Raw genomic sequence first — 25,878 nt, 5'->3', positions numbered from 1 at the left:
GATGTGTTACCTTGGACACTTTATGGCCTTAAGACTGTGACTGTGTAACCAAATAAACCCCCTTTATAAAAGCCAATCCATCTCCGGTGTTTTGCATTCCAGCAGCATTAGCAAACTAGAACATTGGCATTAGGGCTTTTAAGAGATATTCTGTTTCTCCTCCTTCTAGGCCCTTGGTCACATAACTTGCTTCGCTCAATGAAATAAGCTCAAAAATGGCACATATCACATTTGTGCAGAAAGTTTTAAGAGCTAACGTGTTATTCACTATGTTCTCTCTTCCTCCACCACAGTGACCAGCAGTATTCCAGATCGTGCTCCCTCATCCTGGGTCTAGGAGACAGGATTAGGGGAATAGAGCTGCCAGTTGACTCACAGTAGATAAGAAGCAAGAGCAGGAAATGGACCTTGTGGTTGTAAGCCACTGAGACTCTGGAGGTTGGTTGTTACTGCAGCATAATCCAGCCTCTCCTAGCTGGCACCCTCATAGTACAACCTTGCAAAAATCCCTTCCCTGTCTGGGCCTCGGTCACACCATCTATAAAATGAAGGGATTCGTTGCTTTCTCAAGACCCTTCCTGATTCACTATGTGCCATGATTTTCATTCTCATGCTGAATGGCGGCCAAAAGCAGGTTTGTTGTTGCATGAGATGGATCTGGGTAGGGGGTGGTTTGGGAAGTAGGTGGTAGGGGTGAAGGAGTAGATGGGAGGGAAAGAGAGGAGGTGAGGATGGGAGAAGATCACTTACCTGGTTTCCTGGTTCATGATAGATGTTCTAGGGCCCCCAATGAGCGGGGCTCACTGGCGCCTGGGCTGAGTCTTGCATCCTGAGCTGGATTTGCAGGTTGTTTCCATAGTGCAAGCCTCTGAGGAGAGAGGAGACAGGGAGCTCTCCCCACTATTCCAAGGTCCAAGAGGAAGGCTATAAAGAAGCCTCCAGCCTCCTGAATATACCTGCGAGTATATTCCACCCAGAAACAAACCCCTCTCCTTCCTCCACAGATACTGTTCTTCCCCAACAACAGCATTTTTGTTCCTGGACTTTGCGCAGCCCACCTCCCTCGTGACACCCCCACCACACCTGACGCAGAGGATGCCCCTCTCCCCCCCAGCAAGGATATTCACCTTGCAATGGCCTGAATGTGTCCTTTACCTCTAGCTGATTCATTACGGCACTTCAGATTAAAGTAGAATAACCCTCACCACAGATGCCAACTTCCTTTCCCAATAAAATTCCACAAAGGAAATCTTTCGGAACACATTATAAAGTATATTTTAAATAATCAAGAGTAAACATATTTCCTATCGATGTCAGTAGTAATGCTCCTACTTTATTGCTGATTTTAGAAATTTGGGTGTTCTTTTGTTCTTGGTCAGTCCAGCTAAAATTTGCCAATTTTCTTGATCTTTTCAAAGAACCAATTTTTAGTTTCATGGATTTCTGTTTTCCTATTTCACTTATCTCCACTCTAAACTTTATTTCCTTCCTTCTGCTGGCTTTGGATTTGCTCTTCTTTTCTAGTTCATCAAGCTGGAAGGTCAGCTTATAGATTTGAGATCGTTCTTCTTTAATGTAGGCATAATTACAGATTTCCCTGAGCATTGCTTTTGCTTCATAAAAAAAGGAATATAAGAGAGTACTATGAACAATTTTATGCCATCAAATTAGATAACCCAGAGGAAAGGGATAAAGTCCTGGAAACAAACTGCTAAAACTGACTCAGGAAGAATTAGGAAATCTGAATAGATCTATAACAGATAATCAGATCCTTCCAATAACAAAAGGGTAGAGGACCTGATGGCTTCGCTGGTGAATCTGTCATAAAAAACTTCAGTCTTTCTCTAACTCTGCTGAAAAAATAGAGAAGGGTATGCTTCCTAATTTGTTCTAAAAAGGCCCATATTACCCTAAAACCAACAACAGCACCAGAAAGGACAATTACAGATCAGTGACCCTAAAAAGAACACATTCAAAAATCCTTAACAAAATGCCATGAAACTCAGTCCAGCGGCATGTTAAAAGGGTTATTATACACCATGACTAAGAGATTCCAATCTGAAATAAATACCCAAGAGAATTTAAACAAAGTTGGGCACAAATATTTATAGCAGCAATTTTCACAATAGCCAGAGAGTGGAAACAACCAAGATGTCCATTAACTAATGAAAGGATAAACAAAATGTGGCATATCCATACAAAGAGATATTATTCTTCCATAAGTAAGAATGATTTTCTGATGCATGCTACAACTTGGTACCTTGAAACCATCATGTTATATGAAAGAAACTAGCTACAAGAGGCCACACATTGTGGGATTCCATTTATGTGACCTGTCCGGAAATGGCAAATCCACAGTCACTTAAAGCAGATTAGTAGTTGTCAGGGGCTGGGGAATGGGGGGTGATGGGGTGTGACTGCTTGATGGGTGTGGGGTTCCTTTATGGGATATAAAAATATTCTGTAATTAGATAGTGATGGTTGTATAACATTGAGAATGTGCTGGAAGTCACTGAATTATACACTTTTAAATAGTTAAAATGGTAAATTTTATGTTAAGTGAATTTTGCCTCAATAAAAAGAAATTATTTCTTCTCAAAAAAAAAAAAAAGAGTAAACATTATTCATAATGAGGAAGCCCAGAGGCAATGAGTGCAACTTTAGAAGTAACACAATAAAAAGATGCCCAGGTACAGTTCCTACATAACACAATTTGAGAGACACTTGCCTTACCAATATGGGGTGGACAAGATAAAAGATGGTTAAAAAGTCCATGGAAGAAAGAAAGAGAGGAGAAAAGATTAGTGTGCACTGATTATATATCTATGAAGTTTAAGGAAGGTAACTACAAAGCTCCAGGATTTTAGATAAATCACATAAATACAGCACACCCTAATGAGATAGAAATAAGTACTATAGTTACATCATACAAGATAAGAGGGGAAAAAAAATCTTGTTGAAAAGGTACTGGGGTCCTAATAATTATTTATTTATTTATAATACAATTTTTTTGAGATATATTCACATACCCTACAACCATCCACAGTATACGATCAACTATTCACAGTACCATCATACTGTTGTGCATTTATCACCAGAGTCAACTTTTGAACATTTTTCTTACTCCAAAAAAATAAAAATAAAAGTAAAAAAGAACACCCAAAACATTCCATCCCCCCCCACCCTACCGTACTTTTCATTTAGTTTTTGTCCCCATTTTTCTACTTCTCTGTCTACACACTGGACAAAGGGAGTGTGAGCCATGAGGTTTTCACAATCACACAGTCACATCCTGTAAGCTACATAGTTATGCAATTGTCTTCAATTTCCTTCTAGCTGTTCCAATACACTAAAAACTAAAGAGGTATAGCCATATAGCACATAACAATGACCTTCAGAGTGACCTCTCGACTCCATTTGAAATCTCTCAGCCACTGAGACTTTGTTTCATTTCACTTTCCCCTTTTGGTCAACAAGATTTTCTCAATCCTGTTATGCCAAGTCCAGACCCATTCCCAGGAATCATGTCCTACATTGCCAGGGAGATTTACACCCCTGGGAGTCAAGTCCCACGTAGTGGGGAGGGCAGTGAGTTAACCTGCCATGTGGGCTTAGAGAGAGAGGCCACATCTGAGCAACAAAGAGGCTCTCTGGGGGAGACTCTATGGGCACAATTATAAATAGGCTCAGCCTCTCCTTTGCAGCAACAAGCTTCACAAGGGCATGCCCCAAGATCGAGGGCTCATCCTACCAAACTGTTAGTCCTCAACATCTGCAAGAACACCAGTAACAACCCAGGTGGGGAAGTACAACATTTCTGCATTCTTCCCCAGTTCCCCAGGGGTCCCTGGAAATATATCCTCATTCTCTGCCCAAATTACTTGGGGATGTATTGGAATTTCACACTAACCTGTACAAACCTACCAGATCTCACTTCCTATTCAAAGTTCCATGTAATTATGGTGTTTGACTAAACTGACCATACAAGTTAAATTATACAGTGTGCTACAGAAAATATAGATCCTGCACTAAATAAACATCTCTTCCCTTGGTCTCACAAAGAAGTTGAAGTTTTAAAACACAATTAATATCGTCCTTTACCCTTTGGTCTGATTTGCCTTAGTCCTAACCAGATATGCTTCATTCATATCTTTGAGGTTTGAACTCTTTTTCAGCTTTTTTAACAGTTGCTATATGAGGTAATACTGACATTCATAGCTACCAAGCTCTAGCTCTGAGTTTCAGGTGTCACACAGTTACCCAAAGTTCCAGGGACCGACCAGGTTATACACAAAGAGCTCAGCATCTCAGAGTTTAGAGATAACCATTACAACTCAGGAATAGATGTGACTGCTGTAAAAGCTTACACTCTAGGGACCATTACAATAAGCATTCCCCTGAAAAGCTGTGCTCTAAGATTCAATTCTCAGAGTTTACACATTATAGTTAGTCCATATTAGTGAGGCATTATAATGTCTGTCTTTTCATTTCTAGTGTACTTCATTCAAAATGCTGTCCTCGAGATCCATTCACCTAGTTGCATGTCTCACAGCTTACTAGTGATATTTATTTTAAACAAAATTGTCAAATTCTAAGGGAAGAAATGAAGAGGAGCACGAACAAATAGACTACAATCTACTTGAGGCTACTTATGTAAAGGAAACAAAAGCCTCTAAGTGAATATGTATGTTCAAGGCAATACCACTGATATTGCAACAGCATAGTTTAGGGAAGTTGATACATTGTAACAGTCATTTAAGAAAAAAAAGGGCAGATATTGCAAGTATTTGTATGCTTTAAATATTTCATAATAAAACATTTTAAGTTAAATTTATATTAAAAGAAAAATTAAAGGCAATTATATCAAAACCACTTGTTGGGAAGGACCTGCAATAATGGAGAGGCTTCCAAACATAATAAATCATACGATTAAGAGGCCATCACTAAAATTCTATGGTACTGGATTAAAAATTTAAAAAATGACCAGAGCAATGGAGTACAGTCCAATTAGCTTCAAACTCACCTACAACTTACTATTTAAACAATGGTATTCAGAGAGAAGATGGAGAGAAATACATGGTATTAAAATACACAGTGAATTGTGGAAAGATGGCAGAGGAGGAAGCTCCAGGATTAAGTCCCTCCACCAAAACAACTATTAAACAGGCGGGAACTGTATGAATCAACTATTTCAAAAATTTGGAGTCCAGTAGAACACTATACAGCTTCCAGAAAAGAGCAGGAGGAAGAGGCTGGGGTAAATTACAGTAAATTCCATTAAACTGCTCTCTACCAGTGGCGGTTACCACCCCCCATCCCCCACTCTCCGGGCAGGCAGCAGCATTACTCGTAATAGCCAAAAGTCAAAAGCAATCCAAGTGTCCATTAACAGATGAATGGATAAACTAAATGTAGTATATACACACAATGGAATATTATTCAGCTATGAAAAGGACTGAAATTCTAATACATGCTACAACATGGATGAACCTTGAAGACATCAAGTGGAGTGAAATAAGCCAGACACACAAAACATGAATATTGTATGATCTCACCTATATGAAATACCTAGAAGAAGCAATCTTCATAGAGACAGATGGTAATTTACAGGTTACTAGGGGCTGGGAGTGGGTGGGGCAGGCAGAGGGAAATTTTGCTTAATGGGTACAGAGTTTGTGTTTGAGGTGATGAAAAAGTTAGGACAATGGGTATCAGTGATGGCAGCACAATATTGTAATGTAATCAATACTACCTAATGGTACCCTTGAAGGTGGTTAAAATGAGAAATTTGGAGTTGTATATTTACTCCTACAATAAAAAGTTTTTAAAAATAATGCAATATAAACTAATGTATTTTATGCAATTTTATTGAGATATATTCACATACCATAACATCACCTTCCAAAGTGTACAATCAGTTGTTCACAGTTTCATCATATAGTTGTGCATTCATCACCACAATCAATTTTTTGAGCATTACTCCAAGAAATAAAAATAAAAATAAGAATAAAAATGACAGTAAAAAAGAACACCCAAATCATTGCATACTTCTTCCCCACTCCCATTATTCATTTACTTTTTGTCACCCCTTTTCTCTACCCATCTGTCATACACTGAATAAAGGGAGTGTGGGCCACAAGGTTTTCACAATCACACAGTCATCACATATAAGCTATATAGCTATACAATCATCTTCAAGAATCAAGGCTACTGGGTTGCAGTTCAACAGTTTCAGGTCTTTCCTTCTAGCTGTTCTAATACACTAAAAACTAAAAAGGGATATCTATATAGTGCATAACAATGCCCAGCAGAGTGACCTCTCGACTCCATTTGAAATCTCTCAGCCACTGAAACTTTATTTTGTTTCATTTCTCTTCCCTCTTTGGTCAAGAGGGCTTTCTCAATCCCATGATGCTGTGTCCCAGCTCATCTCCAGGAGTCACGTTCCGCATTGCCAGGAAGATTTACACTCCTGGGAGTCATGTCCCATGTAGTGGGGAGGGCAATGAGTTTACCTGCAGTGTTGGCTTAGAGAGAGAGGCCACATCTGAGCAACAGAAGAGGTTCTCTGGGGGTGACTCTTAGGCACCATTTTAAGTAGGCTTAGCCTCTCCTTTGCAGTAACAAGCTTCATAAGGGCAACCCCATAATCAACTGATTGGCCTAATACAATAGTAGTCCCCAATGCTTGTGAGAATATCAGGAATTCCCCAGGTGGGGAAGTTTAATATTTCCAATTTTTTCCAAGCCCTGCAAGGGGGCTTTGCAAATACATTTTATTCCTTGCCCAAATTACTCTGGGATGTATCAGGGTTTCATGCTAACCTGTACAAAACAACCAGATTTCACCCCCTCTTCAAGGTTCCATGTAATCATGGTGTTTGCGTAAACTGACCATACAAGTTACAATATATAGCATGCTACAGAAAATACAGATTTTCCACCAAATAAACATCTCTTCCTTTGGTCTCATACAGATGTCAAAGTTTTAAAACAGTCAATATCATCCTTTTCCCTTTAGTCTGGTTTACCTTAGTCCTAACCAAGTCCATTTTGTTCATATTTCTAAAGTCTGATCTCTTTTACAACTTCTTTAACATTTGCTGTATGGGGTAATGACTAAGGTATTCAAATAAAATGTTCTTTATTGTCATTTAAAAAAAATTTCTGCATGGAAAAGATGACAATGAACAAAATGAAAGCAATAAACTGGGAAAAGTGTTTGCACCACATATGACAAAGTGCTAATTTTTGAAATATAACAATAACGCTAACAAATCAATAAGGAAAGGACCAAAAACCAAATAGAAAATATGGAAAAAGACATGAACTGACAATGTTTAAAGAAAAACAAGTAAAAATATGTTTTAAATTTAGGAATATTTGCTTATAATCACTAAATAAAAGGCCTATAAATTACACTACAAGATACCATGGCTTCTCCTATCACACAGAGAAAGATCCAAAGGGTCGACAGTACACTGGGATGGTGAGGTTGGGGGGTGCAGGCCCTCCCGTCCACTGCTGCTGGGAGTGACTATTGGCTGCAATTCCCTTGGAGGGTGTAGCAGACAGCCCTGGAGCCTGTAATGGTTTGACTCTATCATGTCCCCCACAAAAGCCATGTTCTTTAATGCTATCTTGTGGGGGCAGACGTATTAGTCTTTTGATTAGAGTGGGACCTTTTGATTAGGTTGTTTCTATGGAGATGTGGCACATCCAGCTGGAGCTGAGACCTTTCGATTAGATCATTTCCATGGAGGTGTGACCCCACCCACCCAGTGATTAGTTCACTGGAGTCATTCAAGAGAGTCGAGAACCAACACAGACCCAGACGCTTAGAAATGCTGGGAGATGCAGACAGAAGGACATTTGGAGATGCTAAGCTAAGAGATGAAGCCCAGAGTTCGCCCTGGAGAAGCTAAGAGAGGACCCCCTCCCCAGATGCTTAGAGAGAAACGCCCCAGAAGAACCAAGCAGAGAACTGAGAGAAGCTCAGAGAGACAGAAGCCCAGAGACATTTTGGAGAAAGCCATTTTGAAACCAGAACCCAGGAGCAAAGGACCAGCAGACGCCAGCCATGTGCCTTCCCAGCTGACAGAGGTGTTCCGGACGCCATTGGCCTTTCTTTAGTGAAGGTGTCCTCTTGATGATGCCTTAGTTTGGACACTTTTATGGCCTTAGAACTGTAAATCTGTAACCTAATAAGTCTCCTTTATAAAAGCTAATCCATTTCTGTTATTTTGCATAACGGCAGCTTTAGCAAACTGAACAGGGCCCCACCCAGTCCCCCTCAGGCCCCTCCTGAGTACACCGGGCCCAATACCTGCCGGCACCAGGTCCTTTGCCCCAGGGGCTTTCTCTATCTTCCTGATCCTACCTCTTGGGCAGAAAACCAGGAATTAATACCTCCTCAGCCGAAGGCTGATGATACCCCAGCTGCCTCGCTCCTCACGGGGGATAACTCAGGTATTTTGTGTCCCACCCTGGCTCCCAGAGTTTCCCAGCAGGCTTACGCTCCAGTTACCCACAGTGCTAACTAGCCTGATGACGTGCCCTTTTTGTTTGCCTTTCCTTGCCTCTCTCAATTCCCCACTCCCCAGTGTTTCCCTGGATCATCTCTCAAATAAATGATTTGCAATTGTCTCAGGGTTTGCTTCTGGGGGAACCCAAACCAAGACAGAGGGAAGCTCGGTGATATCTATTAAATTCAAAATGCGCATACATTTGGTCCAGCATTTGAGTTTTTAGAACTGTAACTGCTGGATATTCTTGTATATGTGGCAAAAAATAAAATGACATTAGTAGCTCATATTTATTGAGCAGCAGGACAGCATGCGGGTTTACCTGTAACATGTTTGGAACATACCTAGCACATCCCAAGAGGTTTTAGATATCAAGAAAGGTGTCGGTAATCAGTAAGTGTTCACTCGGGGTAGGAGGTGGGGCACCATGCTAAATGCTTTCGCGTGCCAGCCCATTTATTCTTTGCAGCAGACCTTCAAGGCTAATACTAGCATTAGTTCCATTTAGCAGGTGAGAAAATCAAGGCACAGAGAGGTTAAGTAACTTGCCTGAGGTCACTGGGATTCAAATCAGGCAGTCAGAATCCCATACACACATACAAGGATATTTATTGCACTATCGCTGTGACAGCGGAATACTGGAAACAAGGCAAAAAACTGTCAACGGCAAATAAATAATGATACGCCCATACAAAGCAGCCACTTAAAATAAAGGCAGGGAATAGAGAGATAATGCTTAAATTTCATAGAGTTTCTGTTTGGGATGATGGAAAAGTTTTGGTAATGGATGGTGCTGATGATAGGGCAACATTGTGAAAGTAATTAACAGCACCAAATTATATTTGAATGTGGTTAAAAGAGGAAACTTTAGGTTGTATATGTTACTAGGATAAAAATTTAAAGAAAAACATAGGTTGTACAACACAGTGAACCCTATTGTAAACAATGTACTATAATTACTAGTATAATTTTTAAATGTTCTTTCATGAATTTTAACTAATGTGCTACACCATTGCTAGTTGTTAATAATAGGGTGTTATATGGGAACTCTGTATTTTATGCATGATAGATCTGTAAACCTACAACTTCTCTAATAAAAATATATGTATAGTATATGATTACCAAAACACACACACACACAAAATGGCAAAAAAAAAAAAAAAAAGCAAACGTATGTGTAGCGGCATGAAAAGAGCTCCAAAATATCGTACTAAATACAATAGTAGAGGCTGTGGCATGGGTATCATGCTTAGCAAGCCCCTCTCTTCTCCAAATTTATTTTTTAAAATAATTTTCCCATGTTTTTCTAGCACTTAAATTTTAAAAACTTTTTTATTGTGAAGTATAACACGTAGGTAAAAGAGTGAAAACATGAATATACAGCTTCATGAATTGTTATAAGTTGATGTGTGTGTCTGCAGACATAGAGACCAACTACGGAAAGCTACAAAAGAACCAGTTATAGGATTATGTCTGGGGAGGGTCTGGGGGATAGGAAAGAGGAGACGAGAGTCCTTTATGCTATACTCATTAGGACCCCTTGAGCCATTTGAATTTTTTAACATGTACATTTTAATTTCCTCAAAAAACCCCATAAACATTTAAATTCAAAACTGGAATATAACACATCCCTAATGTGTAAAGCACAGAAAATGCATGATGATGAGTAAACATAAGAACTTATCAAGTGATAGCTCACAAAAATGAATGTGTCCTCAACAATGTGAAATAATAAAAAGGATACAGAAACAGGAAGGTAATAGATAAGGACAAATACCAGCATTAGGAACGACAGATAAAGGCTGAACATTCAAATTACAAAAGTAATTCACACATATTGAGGAAACGTTTTATTCTAGTTTTTAATTTAACATTTTGCGTGCGTGTTATAAGGACAAAACTACATTTCTGCTGGAAAAGCGGTGGAAACGTTGAACAGAAAATGTAATGAATATTTGCTAAATGCCAGGCAAGTACTGTTCTGCCTTTCTGTGTTGTCTATTTTAATTCTCCCAACAACTCCATCTGGATACCTATAATGCATCTCAAAATTTCATCAACTGCGCTTGGATCTTACCTCCCGAAATGCCTCGCCAACCACCTTCCTCATTTCAGTTAACGGCAGCTCGGTGCTTTCCAGAGCTCAGGCTGAAATGTGAGGTCGTTCTTGCTGGCTTAATAGTCCCAGTGTATTCCAGTACCTGACCACTTCGCATGGCTGCCATTGCTACCGCCTAGACCTGGCTCCTCTCACCTGGGCTCGGGTCTACCTCCTGCCTGGTCTCCCTTCTGCCCGCCCCCAGCATTCTCCACACACTGGTCTTGGTTACAACGTGAGTCAGATCAGGTCCTCCTCAGCTTAGAAGTTCCCCATCTCACCCTATGTGGAAGCCAAAGTTCTCCCCAACGCTATCAAGTTCTTGGAAAGAATTAAAAAAAAAAAAAAAAAAAAAAAAGCGAAGCTTGATAACTTTTTAAATGTCCTCATTTTCAGTTGTTTTGCACTTAGTTTTAATTAATTTTTGGCAATTTTTATTTCTGAGAAAATTGCTCATTTTATCAAGATGTTCAAATGAAGTAGCATATGTGTGTATATAGTATTTTCTGGTAATTTTACATCTCCTTGTGTCTTTGGACTTAGTTTCATTTATTCTACTTTGTCTTTTTTTTTCCTTAGTGGATTTGCTGTTCAGTATCTCTCTCCATTTTTTTAAAAGTTTGTCTTTGTTCAATTCTAGTTTTGTAACTTTTTGTAATTTTCTAGTTTTGTAATTTGCTGTTTGATTGTTTTGCAGTTTGCTTTTAACTTTTTATTTCTTTCCCCAGATTTACTGAGGATGTTTGTTATTCTTTAAATTTCCAAATTTTATTGCTTAGGTCATTATTATTCTTTTTCATTTAAAAAATAATAAGAGAAAACACTTTTGGCTAATTTCATAAATTTTTACGAAGTGTTTATATTGTTAAGTAGACTATAGTTATAATTTTGAGTTAGTCATTTAATAGAGTGTAAACTTTTTAAAAAAATAAACCTTTACCATTCACTTTTTGTTTTACTATATTTTGTTAAAAAAATATGCAATTTTTGCCTTGGGAAATATATTGAGATTTTCCTTTTTTGCTTGGTATAGATGATCAGTTTAAAAATATCAAATGTTCTTTTTGAATAAAATTTGATTTCTACCCCACATATTATAACAAAATAAAGTCTACATGGGACCAAAATTTAGATGTAAAAAGTTAAGCCATGAAAGTGTTAGAAGACCACACATCAACTTATAACAATTCATGAAGCTGTATATTCATGTTTTCACTCTTTTACCTACGTGTTATACTTCACAATAAAAAAGTTTTTAAAATTTAAGTGCTAGAAAAACATGGGAAAATTATTTTAAAAAATAAATTTGGAGAAGAGAGGGGCTTGCTAAGCATGATACAAAATGCAGAAGTCATAAAAGGAAAATGGATAAATAACCGACTGGATATAAATTTAAATTTCCTTTATTTCCCAAGAACACTACAAATAAAGATAAAAGATAAATGACAAACTAGAAGAATATCAGCTAGTTTTATCATAGAAAGAGACATAAATACTTTTAAGATACCAAGAATTACCAGAAACACAGATGCAAAATGGCAGAGTAAGAAGTTTAACAAATGATTCCCTCCGCTAGAAAAATGAATGCGCTGGGAAAAGAGGCTCGAGTTAACTAGGTGGTAACCCTGGCACTGGAACGGAATCTAGAACAGCTACAGGAGGGTCCGAGGGAGCGAGAGGTTGACCAGTGTGCAGCTTTTGTAGCTGAAAGCTGGACCCCAGCGGCCAGCCCCCCTTTCCCAGCCCCAAGGCTGTGGAAGTGGCTGCAGCCGCCACAGGCAGTCCGGATCCCGGAGCGACTGGCTGGTGCCAGGGCGGGCAGAGAAAACTTTCTTCTCCGAAAGTTGGGGGGTTGAGGGTCGAGGTCGGTCTGGGAGATACGTGAGGGACCGGTGTGAAAGCTGGCCTCAGTTCTGGTCCTCTGGGAAGCAATGCCTCCAGCCTCCCACCAGCACCCCCCGGGACTTACCAGCCAGGGTACCTTCTTTGGCTGTTTTTTTTCCTTCTCTGTGTGGGCATTTCCCGGTCTGGAAGATCCCTGAGGCCTTGGTTTCAGCCCTCTGGCAAGCAGCAGCTTCTGGCTTCACACCAACATCTACCAGGACTTAAAGAATTTTATGGCTTTTTGTTGGTTGGGTTTCTTCTTTCTCTTTCATTGTGTTATTTACTTTGGAGGATCCCTGAGGGCCAGGACAGAATCTAGCCTCCGTTTCAGAGTTCTGGGCAGCAGTGTTTTCTGGCCTTACTAACCAGCATCTACCCCGACATAAAGGGCCAGTGCACCTCTCTCTCCCCGCCTCCACCCCAACCTCCCACCCTCTCTCTCTCTCTCAATCTCTCTCTTTCTTTTATTTATTTTTTTTTTGAGGGGGGCTTGTGGGGGGGTGTTCTCTGTTTTGTATTTTTGCATTTGGTGGATCCCTCAGGGAAACAGGAATGCTGGCCTGGATTTCAGCCGTGGCAACAGCAACTTCCACTTCCCACCAGCACATAAGAGTCTTGGAGAGGCAGTGCACATTCCTCTATTCACCCCCTTCCCTCGTTTTTCTTCTTGTTTTGTTTTTTATTTAATAGGTTTTTCTTTTTTATGTTTGTTAGTATCTGCCCTCCCCTTTCTTTTTTCTTATTTTTTTTTTCCTGTTTTTATCTTTTAATCTTCTTGTTCTTGGCTTGGCAGACTGAAGAGTGGGGAAACTAGATTCCTGGAGTGACCACAAATGTCCACTTCACAAGAAAAATTATAAAACATACAAGGAAACAGGAAAAAAATAAAGAATTTGATGGAAAATATCCTGGAGAAACTCAGTCTCTGGAGTTACTAATCAAAGATCTTAGAACAACTCTTAGAATCAATGAACTAAAGGAAAACAGGGACAAAGAACTAAAGGAAATCAGGAAAACAACATATGAACAAAATTTGAATTTCAACAATGAGACAGAAATTATAAAGAAGAAACAAATGGAAATTCTGGAACTCAAAAGTACAATAAATGAAATGAAAAATTTAATAGACAGTTTCAACAGCAGATTGGAGAAGGCTGAAGAAAGGATCAGTGAACTTGAAGATAAGGCAATTGAGATTGTCTACCTTAAGGAGCAGAAGGAAAAATAAATGAAAAAAAAAAAAAAAGAACAGAATCTGAGACACCTCTGGGACACCATCAAGTGTACCAATATGTGAAGAAAAAAAGAAATAAAGGGTCAGAAAAAAATATTTGAAGAAATAATGGAAAACTTCCAAAATCTGGTGATAGATACAAATATATAAATCCAAGATGCTCAACAAATGCCAAACAGGATGACTCCAAACAGATTTACACTGAAACAAATTATAATCAAACTGTTGAATGCCAAGAATAAACAGCCTTAAAAACAAAGAGAGGGGCGATGTGTCACATATAGGTGATCCTTAAAAAGATCAATACCAGACTTCTCAATAGTAACTACGGAGACCAAAAGACTGTCAGAAGACATATTTAAAGTGCCAGAGAAAAAAAATTCTTACCCAAGAATAATACACCTGGAAAAGCAGTCCTTCAAAAATGAGAGAGAACTTAAGACATTTTGTAAAGAAAGGAAGGAAGGAAAGAAGGGACGGAGGAAGAGAGGGAGGAAGGGAGGAAGGAAGGAAGGGAGGGAGGGAGAGAGGGAGGGAGGGTGGGAGGGAAAGAGGAAGAAAACAAAAAACAAAGTAGACCATTACCACTAGACCTGCCTTCTAAGATATGCTAAAGGGAGTCCTTCATGTTGATTGGAAAGAACACCAGACAGTAACCAGAAGCTGTATGAAGAAATGAAGACCTCCAGTATAAGTAACAATGTGGGGAAATATAAATGGCAGTACTAGTGCATTTTTCTTTCGTAATGCTGTCTTTTACTTCTTATAAGACTTAAAATTCAATGCATAAAAACAAGCATAAATCTTTGTTACTGGGCTCATAATGCATAAAGATATAATTTATGACAAGAACAGCATAAAAGGGAAGGCTGAAAGGGATATAGGCACAGTGTATGTATGCTATTGAAATCAAGTTGGAGTAAACACAAACTAAATTGTAATAGATTTAGTGCACTAATTATAATCCCCATGGTAACCATAAAGAAAATATCTAAAAAATCTACATAAAAAGAAAAGATAAGTGATTCATAATGGCTCACTAAAAAAGATCATCTAAACAAAAAGGAAGGCTGTAATGGAGGATAGGAGGGCAAAAGAAGGTATAAGACTTACAAAAAACAATTAGCAAAATGGCAGAAATAAATCATGACTTATCAGTAATTACCTTAAACATAAATGAATTAAACTCTTCAACCAAAAGGCAGAGATTGACAGAATGTATAAAGGAGCATGATCCAACTATATGCTGTTTGCAAGAGCCCTATCACAGATTCATAGATGCAAACTATTTGAAGGTGAAAGGATGGGAAAAAATATTTACTGTAAATGGTAACCAAAAAAGAGCTGGATGGTGTGGCTATGTTCATATCAGACAAAATAAACTTTAAGTGAAAAAGTGTTAGGAGGAGAAAAAGAAGGGCATTATATATTGATGGGAGGATTAATTCAACAAGAAGAATTAACAATTATAAACATATATGCACCTAACAACAGGGTGCCAAAATATATAAAGCAAATCCTAATAGAATTGAAGGGAGAAATAGGCAATTCTACAATAATAATTGGAGATTTCAATATAGCACATTCAATACTGGATAGAACATCTAAACAGAAGATCTGTTTAGATCTGAAATAGAGGACCTGAAACCAACAAATGAACATAGATAGAACACTTCACCCAACAACAGCAGGATACACATTCTTTTCAAGTGCACATGAATAAATCTCTAGAGTAGAGAAACAACATGTTAAAATTTATGGGATGCAGTGGAGGCATGCTCAGAGGGCATTTATGGTTATGAATGTCTATATTAAAAGAAGGTCTCAAATTAATAACCTAACTTTACATCTTGAGGAATTAGAAAACGAAGAGCAAAATAAACCCAAAGTTAGCAGAAGAAAGGAAATAAGAGCAGAGATAAATGAAATAGGAAATAATTGAGAGAATAAACAAAATAAAAAGCTTGTTCTTTGACAAAATTAATAAATTGAAAACCTTTAGCTAGACTGACAAAGGAAAAAAAAGATGCAAATGACTAAAATCAGAAAAGGTAATGGTGATACTACTACCAACCTTATAGAAATAAAAATGATTATAAGAAAGTATGAACAATTTTATGCCAACAAACTAGATAATCTTAAAAAAAAGGAAAAATTCCTAAAAATAAACCATTTACCAAAATTGACCCAAGAGAAAATAGAAAACCTCAGCAAACTGACAAGTACAGAGATTAAATCAATAAACAAAGATTCTATCAAGGAAAAGTCCATTCTTCACTGGTGAATTCCACTAAGCATTTAAGGCATAATTTATACCAACCCTTCTTAAATTCTTCCAAAGAATTCAAACAATGAATTTGAGAACAACACCCAGTTCATTCTATGACACCAACAGTACTCTGATACCAAAGTCTAGTAAAGATATCACAAGAAAGAAAAATACAGAACAATTTCCCTTATGAATATAGGTGCAAAAATCCTTAACAAAATATGAGCAAACTGAATCCAACAGCTTATTAAAAGAGTATACACCATGACCAAGTGGATTCATCCTATATATGCAAAGGGGGTTCAACATATGAAAATCAATTAATGTAATATGCTACAAAATAGACTGAAGGGGGAAGAAAAACACTTGATTATCTCAATAGATGCAGAAAAGGCATTTGACAAAATCCAGCACCCATTCTTGATAGAAACACTCAGAAAAGTAGGAATAGAAGGGAATATTCTCAACATGATAAAGTCCATTTATGAAAAACCCACAGCTAACATCATAATCAATGGTGAAAGACTGAAATCTTTCTCCGTAAGATCAGGAATGAGACAAGGATGCCTATTTTAACCACAGATATTCAATAGTGTACTAGAAGTTCTAATCAGAGCAGTTAGTCAAGACAATGAATTAAAAGGCATCCAGATTGGAAAGGAAAAAGCAAAACTATCTCTATTTGCAGACAACATGATCTAAAATAAAGAAAATCCACAGGAGTCCACAAGAAAACTATTAGAGTTAATAAATGAGTTCAGCAAAGTGGTAGGGTATAAGATATACATGCAAATATCAATTGTGTTTCTATACACTAGAAATGAACAATCCACAGCAAATATTAAATAAACAAGTCCATTTACAATGGCATACACACACACACACACACACACACACACACACACACACACACACCACATATATATGAATAAATTTAACCAGGGATAAAAAGACATGTATACTAAAAATTACAAAAACACTGTTGAAAGAAATTTAAAAGACCCAAATAAATGGCAAGACACCTCACATTAATGGACTGGAAGATATAATATTGTTAAAATGTCAATATTACCCAAAGCAATATAGAAATTCTATGCAATCCCTATCAAAATATCAGCAGCATTTTTTTTGCAGAAATGGAAAATTGGATCCACAAATTCACATGGACTCCAATCAACCAAGACGGCAGTTTAAGAGGCTCCAGGGTGCCTGTGATGGTTAGGTTCATGTCTCAGCTTGGCCAAGTGATGGTACCCAGGTGTTTGGTCAAGCAAGCACTGTCCTAACTGTTACTGCTAGGACATTTGTGGCTATTTAATAAACCAGAAGGCTGGTTTATTAAATCATCAGTTAATTGGCTGCAGTTGTGACTGATTACATTAACGAAGGGCGTGTCTTCCACAATGAGAGAATGTAATCAGCTGGATTTAATCCAATCAGTTGAAGACTTTTAAGCAAGACAGATAGAGGACCCTCACTTCTTCTTCGGCTAATCAGCGAAGCGTTTTCTGAGTAGTTCATCAAATTTGCCAGTTCGTTCCTGAGGAGTTCATGGAACATCTTCATTGGAGTTGCCAGTTTGCTGCCTGCCATACGGAATTTGGACTCATGCATCCCCACAGTTGCGTGAGACACTTTTATAAAATCTTATAATTATAGATATCTCTTGTTGATTCTGTTTCCCTAGAGAACCCTAACTAATACAGTGCCATTCCCCCACAGAATCTTTCAACAACTAGCAAAAAACTGGCAAAGCCATTTTGTTCAGAATGCAGGAAGCAGTTAAAGGGTTGCAGTAACTGGGAAAGTGCCAAATAAAAAAATACAGCTTTTGTTCTAGTTTGCTAATGCTGCCAGAATGCAAAACACCAGAAATGGATTGGCTTTTATAAAAGGGGGTTTATTTGGTTACCAGGTTACAGTCTTAAGGCCATAAAGTGTCCATCAACAAAGGGTACCTTCACTGGAGAAAGGCCATTGGCATCCGGAAAACCTCTGTTAGCTGGGAAGGCATGTGGCTGGCGTCTGCTTGCTTCCAGGTTGCGTTTCAAAATGGCATTCTCCAAAATGTCTGCATCAGCTTCCAATGGCCATCTTCAAAATGTCTGTCTCATCTCCAGCTCCCTATGAGCTCCCTGTGTCTGAGCTTATATAGTACTCACGCTGAATGGGCAGGGCCATGTCTCCATGGAAATTATCCAATCAGAGTTATCACCTACAGTTGGGTGGGTCACATCTCCATGGATACTGAACCACTAGGTTCCAACCCAATCCACACTAATATGTCTGCCCCCACAAGAATGCATCAAAGAATATGGCTTTTTCTGGGGGACATAAATATACAAACCAGCACAAGCTTTTAAAAAAATGGTAGGAGAGACTTCTGGCTATTTACAATAGCCACTAAAAAAATCAAATATTTAGGAAAAAATTTAGTGAAGAATGCAAAAGACATATACAGAAACCTATAAAACATTGTTAAAAGAAGTCAAAAAAGACAAATAAATGAGGGCCATTCTGTGTTCATAGATTGGCAGGCTAAATATTGTTGAGATGTCAATTCTACCTGAATTGATTTACAGATTCAATGCAATCCCAACCAAAATTCCAACAGTCTTCTTGGCAGAAATAGAAAAACCAATCACCAAATTTGTATGGAAGGCTAAAGGGCTCCAAATAGCCAAAATCATCTTGAAAAAGAAGAACGAAGTTGGAGGACTCACACTTCCCAATTTTAAAGCTTATTACAAAGCTGTGGTAATCAAAGCAGCTTGCTACTGGCACAAAGACAGACACAGATCAGTGGAATTGAACTGAGAGTTCCGAGATACACACTCACGTCTATGGCCAATCAATTTTTGACGAGTCCACTAAATGGGGTAAAGATTAGTCTCTTCAACAAACAGTGCTGGGAAAACTGGATATCCATATGCAGAGAATGAAGGTGGACCCCTATCTCACACCATATAAAAAAATTTACTCAAAACAGATCAAAGACCTAAATATAAGAACCAAAATCATAGAACTCCTAGAAGGAAATTTAGGGAATCATTTTTAGGACCTTGTGTTAGGCAGTGGTTTCTGAGACTACACCAAAAGCATAAACAACAAAAGAAAAAATAGATAAATGGGACTTCATCAAAATGTAAAGCTTTTGTGCTTCAAATGACATCATCACGAAAGCAAAAAGAACCTACAGAATGGGAGAAAATATTTGAAACTACATATCCAATAAGTGTTTTATATCCAGAATATATAAACAAATCCTACAACCTAACAACAAAAAGACAAACAACCCAAATAAAAAGTGGGCAAATAATTTGAAAAAACATTTCTCCAAAGATGATATACAAATGGCCAATAAGCACATGAAAAGATGCTAAACAATCTTAGTCATTAGGGAAATGCGAATCAAAACCACAAGGAGATATCATTTCATACCCACTAGAATGGCTATTATTTAAAAAAATGGAAAGTAACAATTGCTGGAGAGGACGTGGAGAAATAGGAACACCCATTCATTGGTGATCGGAGTAACTAGAAGAACAAACATGTAGAGCTAAAGAGCAGATTAGAGGTTACTATGGGATGGAAGGATGGTGGAAGGGGGATCATTTGTTTGTTAAAAAAGCAAGCACTGAGATATCACCACACACCTATAAAAATAAGTAAATAAAAGGAAATTACTTTTACTTTGCCTCACTGTTTAGTGCTTGAATTTTTAAAAAAAGTTACCACAATTCAGTAAGGAAAAATAACAAAAAGACCAACAATCCAACAGAGAAATGGGCAAAGAACACAAACCATTTACAGAAAAGGAAATACAAATGGCTCATAAATATATATGAAAAGGTGTTCAACCTCACACAAAATGAAAGACATATAAATTAAAAGTACAAAGATATTTCACTGACCAGCTCTCAGATTCACAAGAACATTACATTGTTGGCAAGGAAGTGGATTAAAAGGCATTTTCATGCATTGCTGATGAGTATGTGTGATGGTCTGAAGCTGTATGTATCCCAGAAAAGTATATTCTTAAAGTTAATCCATTCCTGTGGGTGTGGACCCATTGTAAGTAAGATCTTTTTGGTGAGTAAGATCTTAAGATATGACCCACCTTATTCAGGGTGGGTCTTAATCCTCTTAACTGGAGTTCTTTATAAGAGAATGAAATTCGGATAAAGAGAGAGAAAGCCACAGAAGCAAGAAGCTGGAAGGAGACCAGCAGACACTGCCATGTGCCTTGTCATGTGACAGAGGAATCCAGGATCACTGGCAGCCAGTCTCCAGGAAGAAGGTATCATCTTGATGATGCCTTGATTTGGACAGTTTCACAGCCTTAGGACTGTAAGCATGTAAATTAATAAATTCCCGTTGTAAAACCCAATGCTTTTTCATGGTATTTGCTTTGAGCAACTTGGCAAACTAGAACAATGTGTATACCAATACAACCCCTAGCTACTCAAATTGGAAATGCACATATAACTGCATCTAGTAATTCCATGCCCAGGTATTTAGCTTACATATACACTCATAATGTGCCAAAGTAACATATGTACAAAGATATTTAATGCAGCCTTGTTTGTAAAAGCAAAAAATTGGGAAAAAACCTAAATGTCCATCAAAGAGGGACTGATTAAATTACATACTTTCTTACAATGTAATCTCAGGTAGCCATTAAAAAAGAAGAGACAGAACAATAGGGAATGAGATGGAACAGTGTCCGAGTTATATTAAGATTTTTAAAAAAGGGCAATGGACAGAAGAAGATATGAAGTGTGCTGCAGTCGTCTAAAGGAAAAACTATATGTGTATGTTTATAAATACATGGATATTTCTGGAAGAAAACAGAAGAAAATCATAATAATAGTTGCTCTAGGGTGAGGAAACATCTGGATTTTGGACCACATGCATATATTATCTAATCAAAATTAATTTTTAAAAATCAAATATAACGATCACCTCAACCATACTGGTTGTCGTTCACATTTTCTATGTTCATATTTATTTGATTTGGGGTATTCATCAAAGAGTGAGAAAGACACTCTCAATTACTGTGCTTTGATCAATTTCTCCATGCATAGCTAGCAGTTTCTTATTTACATATGAATTTTCAGTTTCATGTTTTTACCCAAATGCATAAAGTTTTATGACTATTTTATAGAAAATGAGAGTGGAGCCACTGCTAAATCTGTTCTGGAACAAGGTGGGTAAAACCCAATGCACTATGCATTTGCATTTAATTCCATCTAATGTGTTACTTCTAAAAATCACCAACGTGCCCCTGGAAAGGGCATCAAACACCTACAAAGAGGAAACCAGCTCAGTGAAAGGCAGCAAAATGTCAGACTCACACAGTCAGAGAGGACAGACCCAGAAGGGATTGCAGGCATGTGAACTCACAGTCCAGTACTCTCCCCACTCCAAGTCCAGAAAGTGAGAAAGAAAAGGGTGGTGGGGGTGCGGTGGGAGGGGATGTGTGTCTCCTGGAGGCCTTGTGGGGGCTCGGGACTCCCAGGCAGACCCCGAAAGGGGAGGAGACTACTCTTGTCTACCTCTGCACCTCACTGAGGGCTCTAGTCCACCCTGGCTTCCGTTTCACGGTCCCTTCCCCTCATCACTGGTTGTGCTCTTGAGGAATCTTTCCTGCTTTCTTGGAAGTGCTACTGGGGTAGAGATGAGAAGAGGGAGTGCAAATCCAGTCTTTAGCCTCAAGGCCTTTGCCCTTTCACCTTTGTGTTTTTCTCTTTTTCCCCACCTTGTAAATTCCTCCTTCTGGCAGACCCAGCTCAGTCACGCCCCGTTTCAGCTTCCCGGCAGCTAAAACAAATTCCATATGATGGATTGGCTTAACAACAGGAATTTATTGGCTCATAGTTTCAGAGGCTAGAAGGTTTGCTTCCTCCTGGGGTTGGCATCTTCTGGCTGGCCAACAGTCTTTGGGGTTCCTTGGCTTTTCCGTCACTTGGTGATGCATATGGCAGCAGCTTCTCCTTTCTCTTCTGGGTCCCACTGTCTTCCAGTTTCTGGCTGTTCCCCGTAGCTTCTCTCTCTTCGTGGCCTACTCTATAAGCCCTCCTACAATAGGTTTAAGACCCATCATGATTCAGTTGGGCCACACTGTAACGGAAGTAACTTCATCTAAAGGTCCTATTTACAATGGGTTCACACCCTCAGGAATGAATTAAGAACATGTTTTCGCCAGGCCGCCTCCCCAGACAGTTAGATCTCACCTCTGGACCTCGCTCCTTACTTCTCTCCTTCCTCCTCTTTGCAGGTCTTGCCACTCTGCACTGCCATTTCCTATTGGCCTGCCCACTTCCCTCGGCCTGCTGGGAACACCTTGAGGGCAGGGCAGTACGTAGTTTTGGATAAGAGCAAATGCCTTGGCCCCAAGGCCCTGTGTTCGAGTCTCTAGGAGTTGGTTACTAGCTGTGTGACGGGCTCAAGTTATGTAGTCTCCTGGTATCTCAGTGTCCACATCTGTAAAATGGGGAATGTGCTGGATCAGGTTCCTAGAAGCAGAGCCCAAGACAGAGATTCTTGTAAAAGCAATCAATTGAGGATAAGGAAGCAAGGCTGGGTAGAGGAAAAAGTTAGACAAAGATGAGGTTTCAGGAAAAGTCTAGCTTCAGTCTGACCCATGGAGAACTCTGGACTCTGAATGGAACGACAGAGCTTGTCCTGCCCAAAGGCAAGGGGCTGGGCTGCTTTGCCCTGGCACCAGTCAGCCATTGGCTATGGGCCATGCACCGTGGGTGGGGAAGGGAGCATAACGTCCTGGTCATCTCTGGGCCAGATCATTCCAACCAGCCAAGGGCAATCCACTGGGGCAGGGTGCAGATGTTAGCAACCAACACACAGAACGGATTGGGGGTGTGTGCACCAGTCAATTGGGGGAAGTGAGTTGGAGCCACCAACAGCTTCCTCTATGGGGGTAATAATAACATCTACCTGGAAGGGTTGTAATGAACCAATGCATGTAAAATCCTTAACAGCCCACCTGGTGCATAATAAAAGCTCAACACATTAGCTACTGTTAACAATTAGCTAGCACAGGGTGGAAAGCAGAAGGAAAGAGGGGTGAAGAAGAGGCTGTGGTCCCCCCTCTCTCCACCTCTCAAGGCTTGGCTTAAGGGGGAGCCCCAGGGAGCTCCAAGTAGCTGACAAGTCCCCTGGTTTGCCAGTCCTCAGTTTCCTTACCTGTACAAGGGGATGCCACCTGCTTTCTGGGGCTGTCTGGGAGGGTCGGGGGATGCAGAAGAGAAGTGCCCATGGGAGGCTGGCAGCCTTGTCTCCATGGCACTGGCTGACCCCCAAGTCAGGGTGGGAGAAGGGAGGTCAGGACCCAGGAGGGACAGTGAGGAGGGACAGAAATAAAAGGGTGAATGCCAACTCCAGAGTCAGAAAGAATGTGGTTGGGGGAGTGGTAAGAAAGGCAGCCCCTGGGCGTGAGAGCCACTATGAACATTTGCACAGAAATACCTTAAAGGAAGACAAAGAGAAGAGCTGCTCAAGTCCGTGGACAGGTGGACAGGCCAGTCCCCGGGGAGGACCAGTGCCCGCAGACGCCCTCACGGCCACTCTGAATCCTCCACACCAGGCCCTGCAGTGGCGGCCATGGGAAACCCAGGGCCTCTGCCCTCTCCTGAGGGTCGATGATCCCGGGGCGGTGGCTGCAGAGGACGCTGAGCCTGGCCGCTGAGGCGACAGAGCCGAGGAGCCCTGGCCATGGGGTCCACGCCAGCCCCATTTTACAGATGGGGAAGCTGAGGCCCTGAGAGGGAGGGGCCTTGCTGGCGCTCCCGGCAAGGAAGCAAAGGCAGGGCCAGAATTGGCTCAGAGAGTCCTCGCTGGGGAGGCTGACGTGGCCCTACCCCAGGAATCACCAGCCTTTCACGGAGCCCCATGGGGAGCCTCTTCAGAACACGCTCTGTGGAATAGGAGCCGTTTCTTCCCTCAGCCACAAGGACTTGCTGAGCAGGCAAGAGGTGTCCCTGCTACCGCACAATTCTGGAGCAATGGGGACCTGGTGGTGACTGTTCCCTTTGAAAAACCATTATCTTCATTGCCCCCTCACTCTGACAGGACCCTGCAGGGCTTCAAAAGCACATTCGCAGTCATTGCCTGTCAGCTCTCCGGGAGGGGGCTAGCCCCACACCTGCTCCACAGATGAGGAAACTGAGGCTCCAAGTAGGGAGGGACCCCCCAGGCCACCAGCTTGAGAGTTAGAGAGCCGGGAGTCGAACAAATACCTCTTTGCTTCTCAGCCCTCTCGGGAAGGCTCCAGAGAGCCAGAGCAGCCCAAGCCTGCTTCAGCCCAGCCTTCTTCCTGCTCTGAGTCCACCAAAGGGCTCCTGGGATTTTCTGACGCATCCTCTTAGGGCACTGGGGTGGCCCCTCGCCGGCCGCAGCCTGGCCCAGCAGCAGGCACTGAGTCGGTGGCCTGGCCTCTCCCCTGCTCAGTCCTGGCGGTTTGAGCCCAGCACCCACAGGAAGTGGCTGGTGGCTGGTGAGAACTCGACTAGAAGGTTCCCGCCCAACACATTCCGGAACCCCCAAAAGGCCTTTCCCAGGACACTCTAGGCCAGCGCTTCCCAACTTGTCTGCACATTAGAATCACTTGGGATCTGTTAAAAAATTGGCCACACTTCAGACCAATTAAAGCACAGTCTCTGGGGTGGACACAGTCATCAGTACCTTTGGAAGCTCCCCGGGTGATTCTGATGTGTGGACGTGTTTAGGAACTTGCCCCGTGGAGAGGTCACCTTGCTCTGCACTCCCACTGCAGAGTGGAACCCTGGAACCTGGTACCCTGCTTCCAGCAAACCAGAGCCAAGGGACCCTTGCCCTCTGCCAGTCCCCAAAGGCCATCGGGTGGGGAAGCCTAGACGGACACCCTGAGGTGCTTCCAGTGACTGGGGCTCAGCCCTGCCCCCTCACCTTTGCCTTTGGCCAGCTTCTCGACACCCAATCCCCCAGCTTTGCGGCTCTGCCAGCCCCTTTGGCCCAGGCCACAGCAAGCTAAAAATAAAGCTCAGGGTTGGAAATCCCCTCCCAGGCGGCCGGGGCACGGGCTGAGGATCTGAAGGAATCTCGTGCTGCTTTGGAGGACGAAGTTTCCAGACATGAACAGAGCACAGGTGCAAAGGAGAGCAGGCCTGGGTCCAGCTGTTCAGAGTCACGGCCTGAAAAGAGGATTGAAGTGCAAGTCGGCAGTGACTCCCAAAACGTAAAGTGTGTGCACCCCAGGACTCAACAACTGGGCTTCTTGGCAGCAACCCTGGAAAGTCACACGGCCTGGAGCTCATGGCAGAGCCTTGGATAAGGGAAGTCCGGTAGTGGTGTTTGAATGACCCAGATATCTATCAATAAAATTGGTGTAACTGCCCTTTGGGGTTATGGAGATGAAACTCATTATGTGTCGACACGACTGGAGCCTCAAAATGCTTTAATGAATAAACAAGGCATCATGGTATATTATTTATATATATGGTATTGATTTATATATAAAATGTTTACACAATATGATATCATCTGTCTTAAAAATACACACAAACAAATGAAAGAAGGTAGGCACCAAAGCCACATATTTTACGACTCCATTTTTGTGAAATGTCCAGAATAGGCAAATCCATAGAGACAGAAAGTGGATTTGTGGTTGCCAAGGCCTGGGAGAAAGCAGAATGGTTATGGGGTTTCCTTTTGGGGTGATGAAAATGTTCTGGAACTAGCTAGAGATGGTGGTTGCACAACACTGTGTACTAAATGTCATTGAATTGTACACTTTAAAATGGCTAATGTGATAAATTTTATGTGTATTTTACCACAATTAAAAAATACACATAAATAAAACAGCAACACT

General features: G+C 40.6%; 1 protein-coding gene across 9 annotated transcripts in view; it reads right to left on the bottom strand.

The window, feature by feature from the left end:
• Positions 1–25,878, bottom strand: part of NLRC5 (NLR family CARD domain containing 5) — a 110,217-nt gene that overhangs the window by 72,962 nt on the left and 11,377 nt on the right. For 7 of the 9 annotated variants that reach the window (XM_037816406.1, XM_037816404.1, XM_037816400.1 and 4 more), the window contains exon 2: positions 751–868. The gene's annotated coding sequence lies outside the window, so the exon portion shown is untranslated. Of the gene's footprint in view, positions 1–750; positions 869–5,887; positions 5,939–23,498; positions 25,177–25,878 lie in introns of those variants that run through there. The other 2 variants (XM_037816398.1, XM_037816397.1) reach the window with 2 other exon arrangements.

The sequence above is a fragment of the Choloepus didactylus genome, chromosome 22 (genome assembly GCF_015220235.1).
Source record: "Choloepus didactylus isolate mChoDid1 chromosome 22, mChoDid1.pri, whole genome shotgun sequence".
NCBI lineage: Eukaryota > Metazoa > Chordata > Mammalia > Pilosa > Megalonychidae > Choloepus > Choloepus didactylus.
This window is presented reverse-complemented; position numbering and strand designations above follow the sequence as displayed.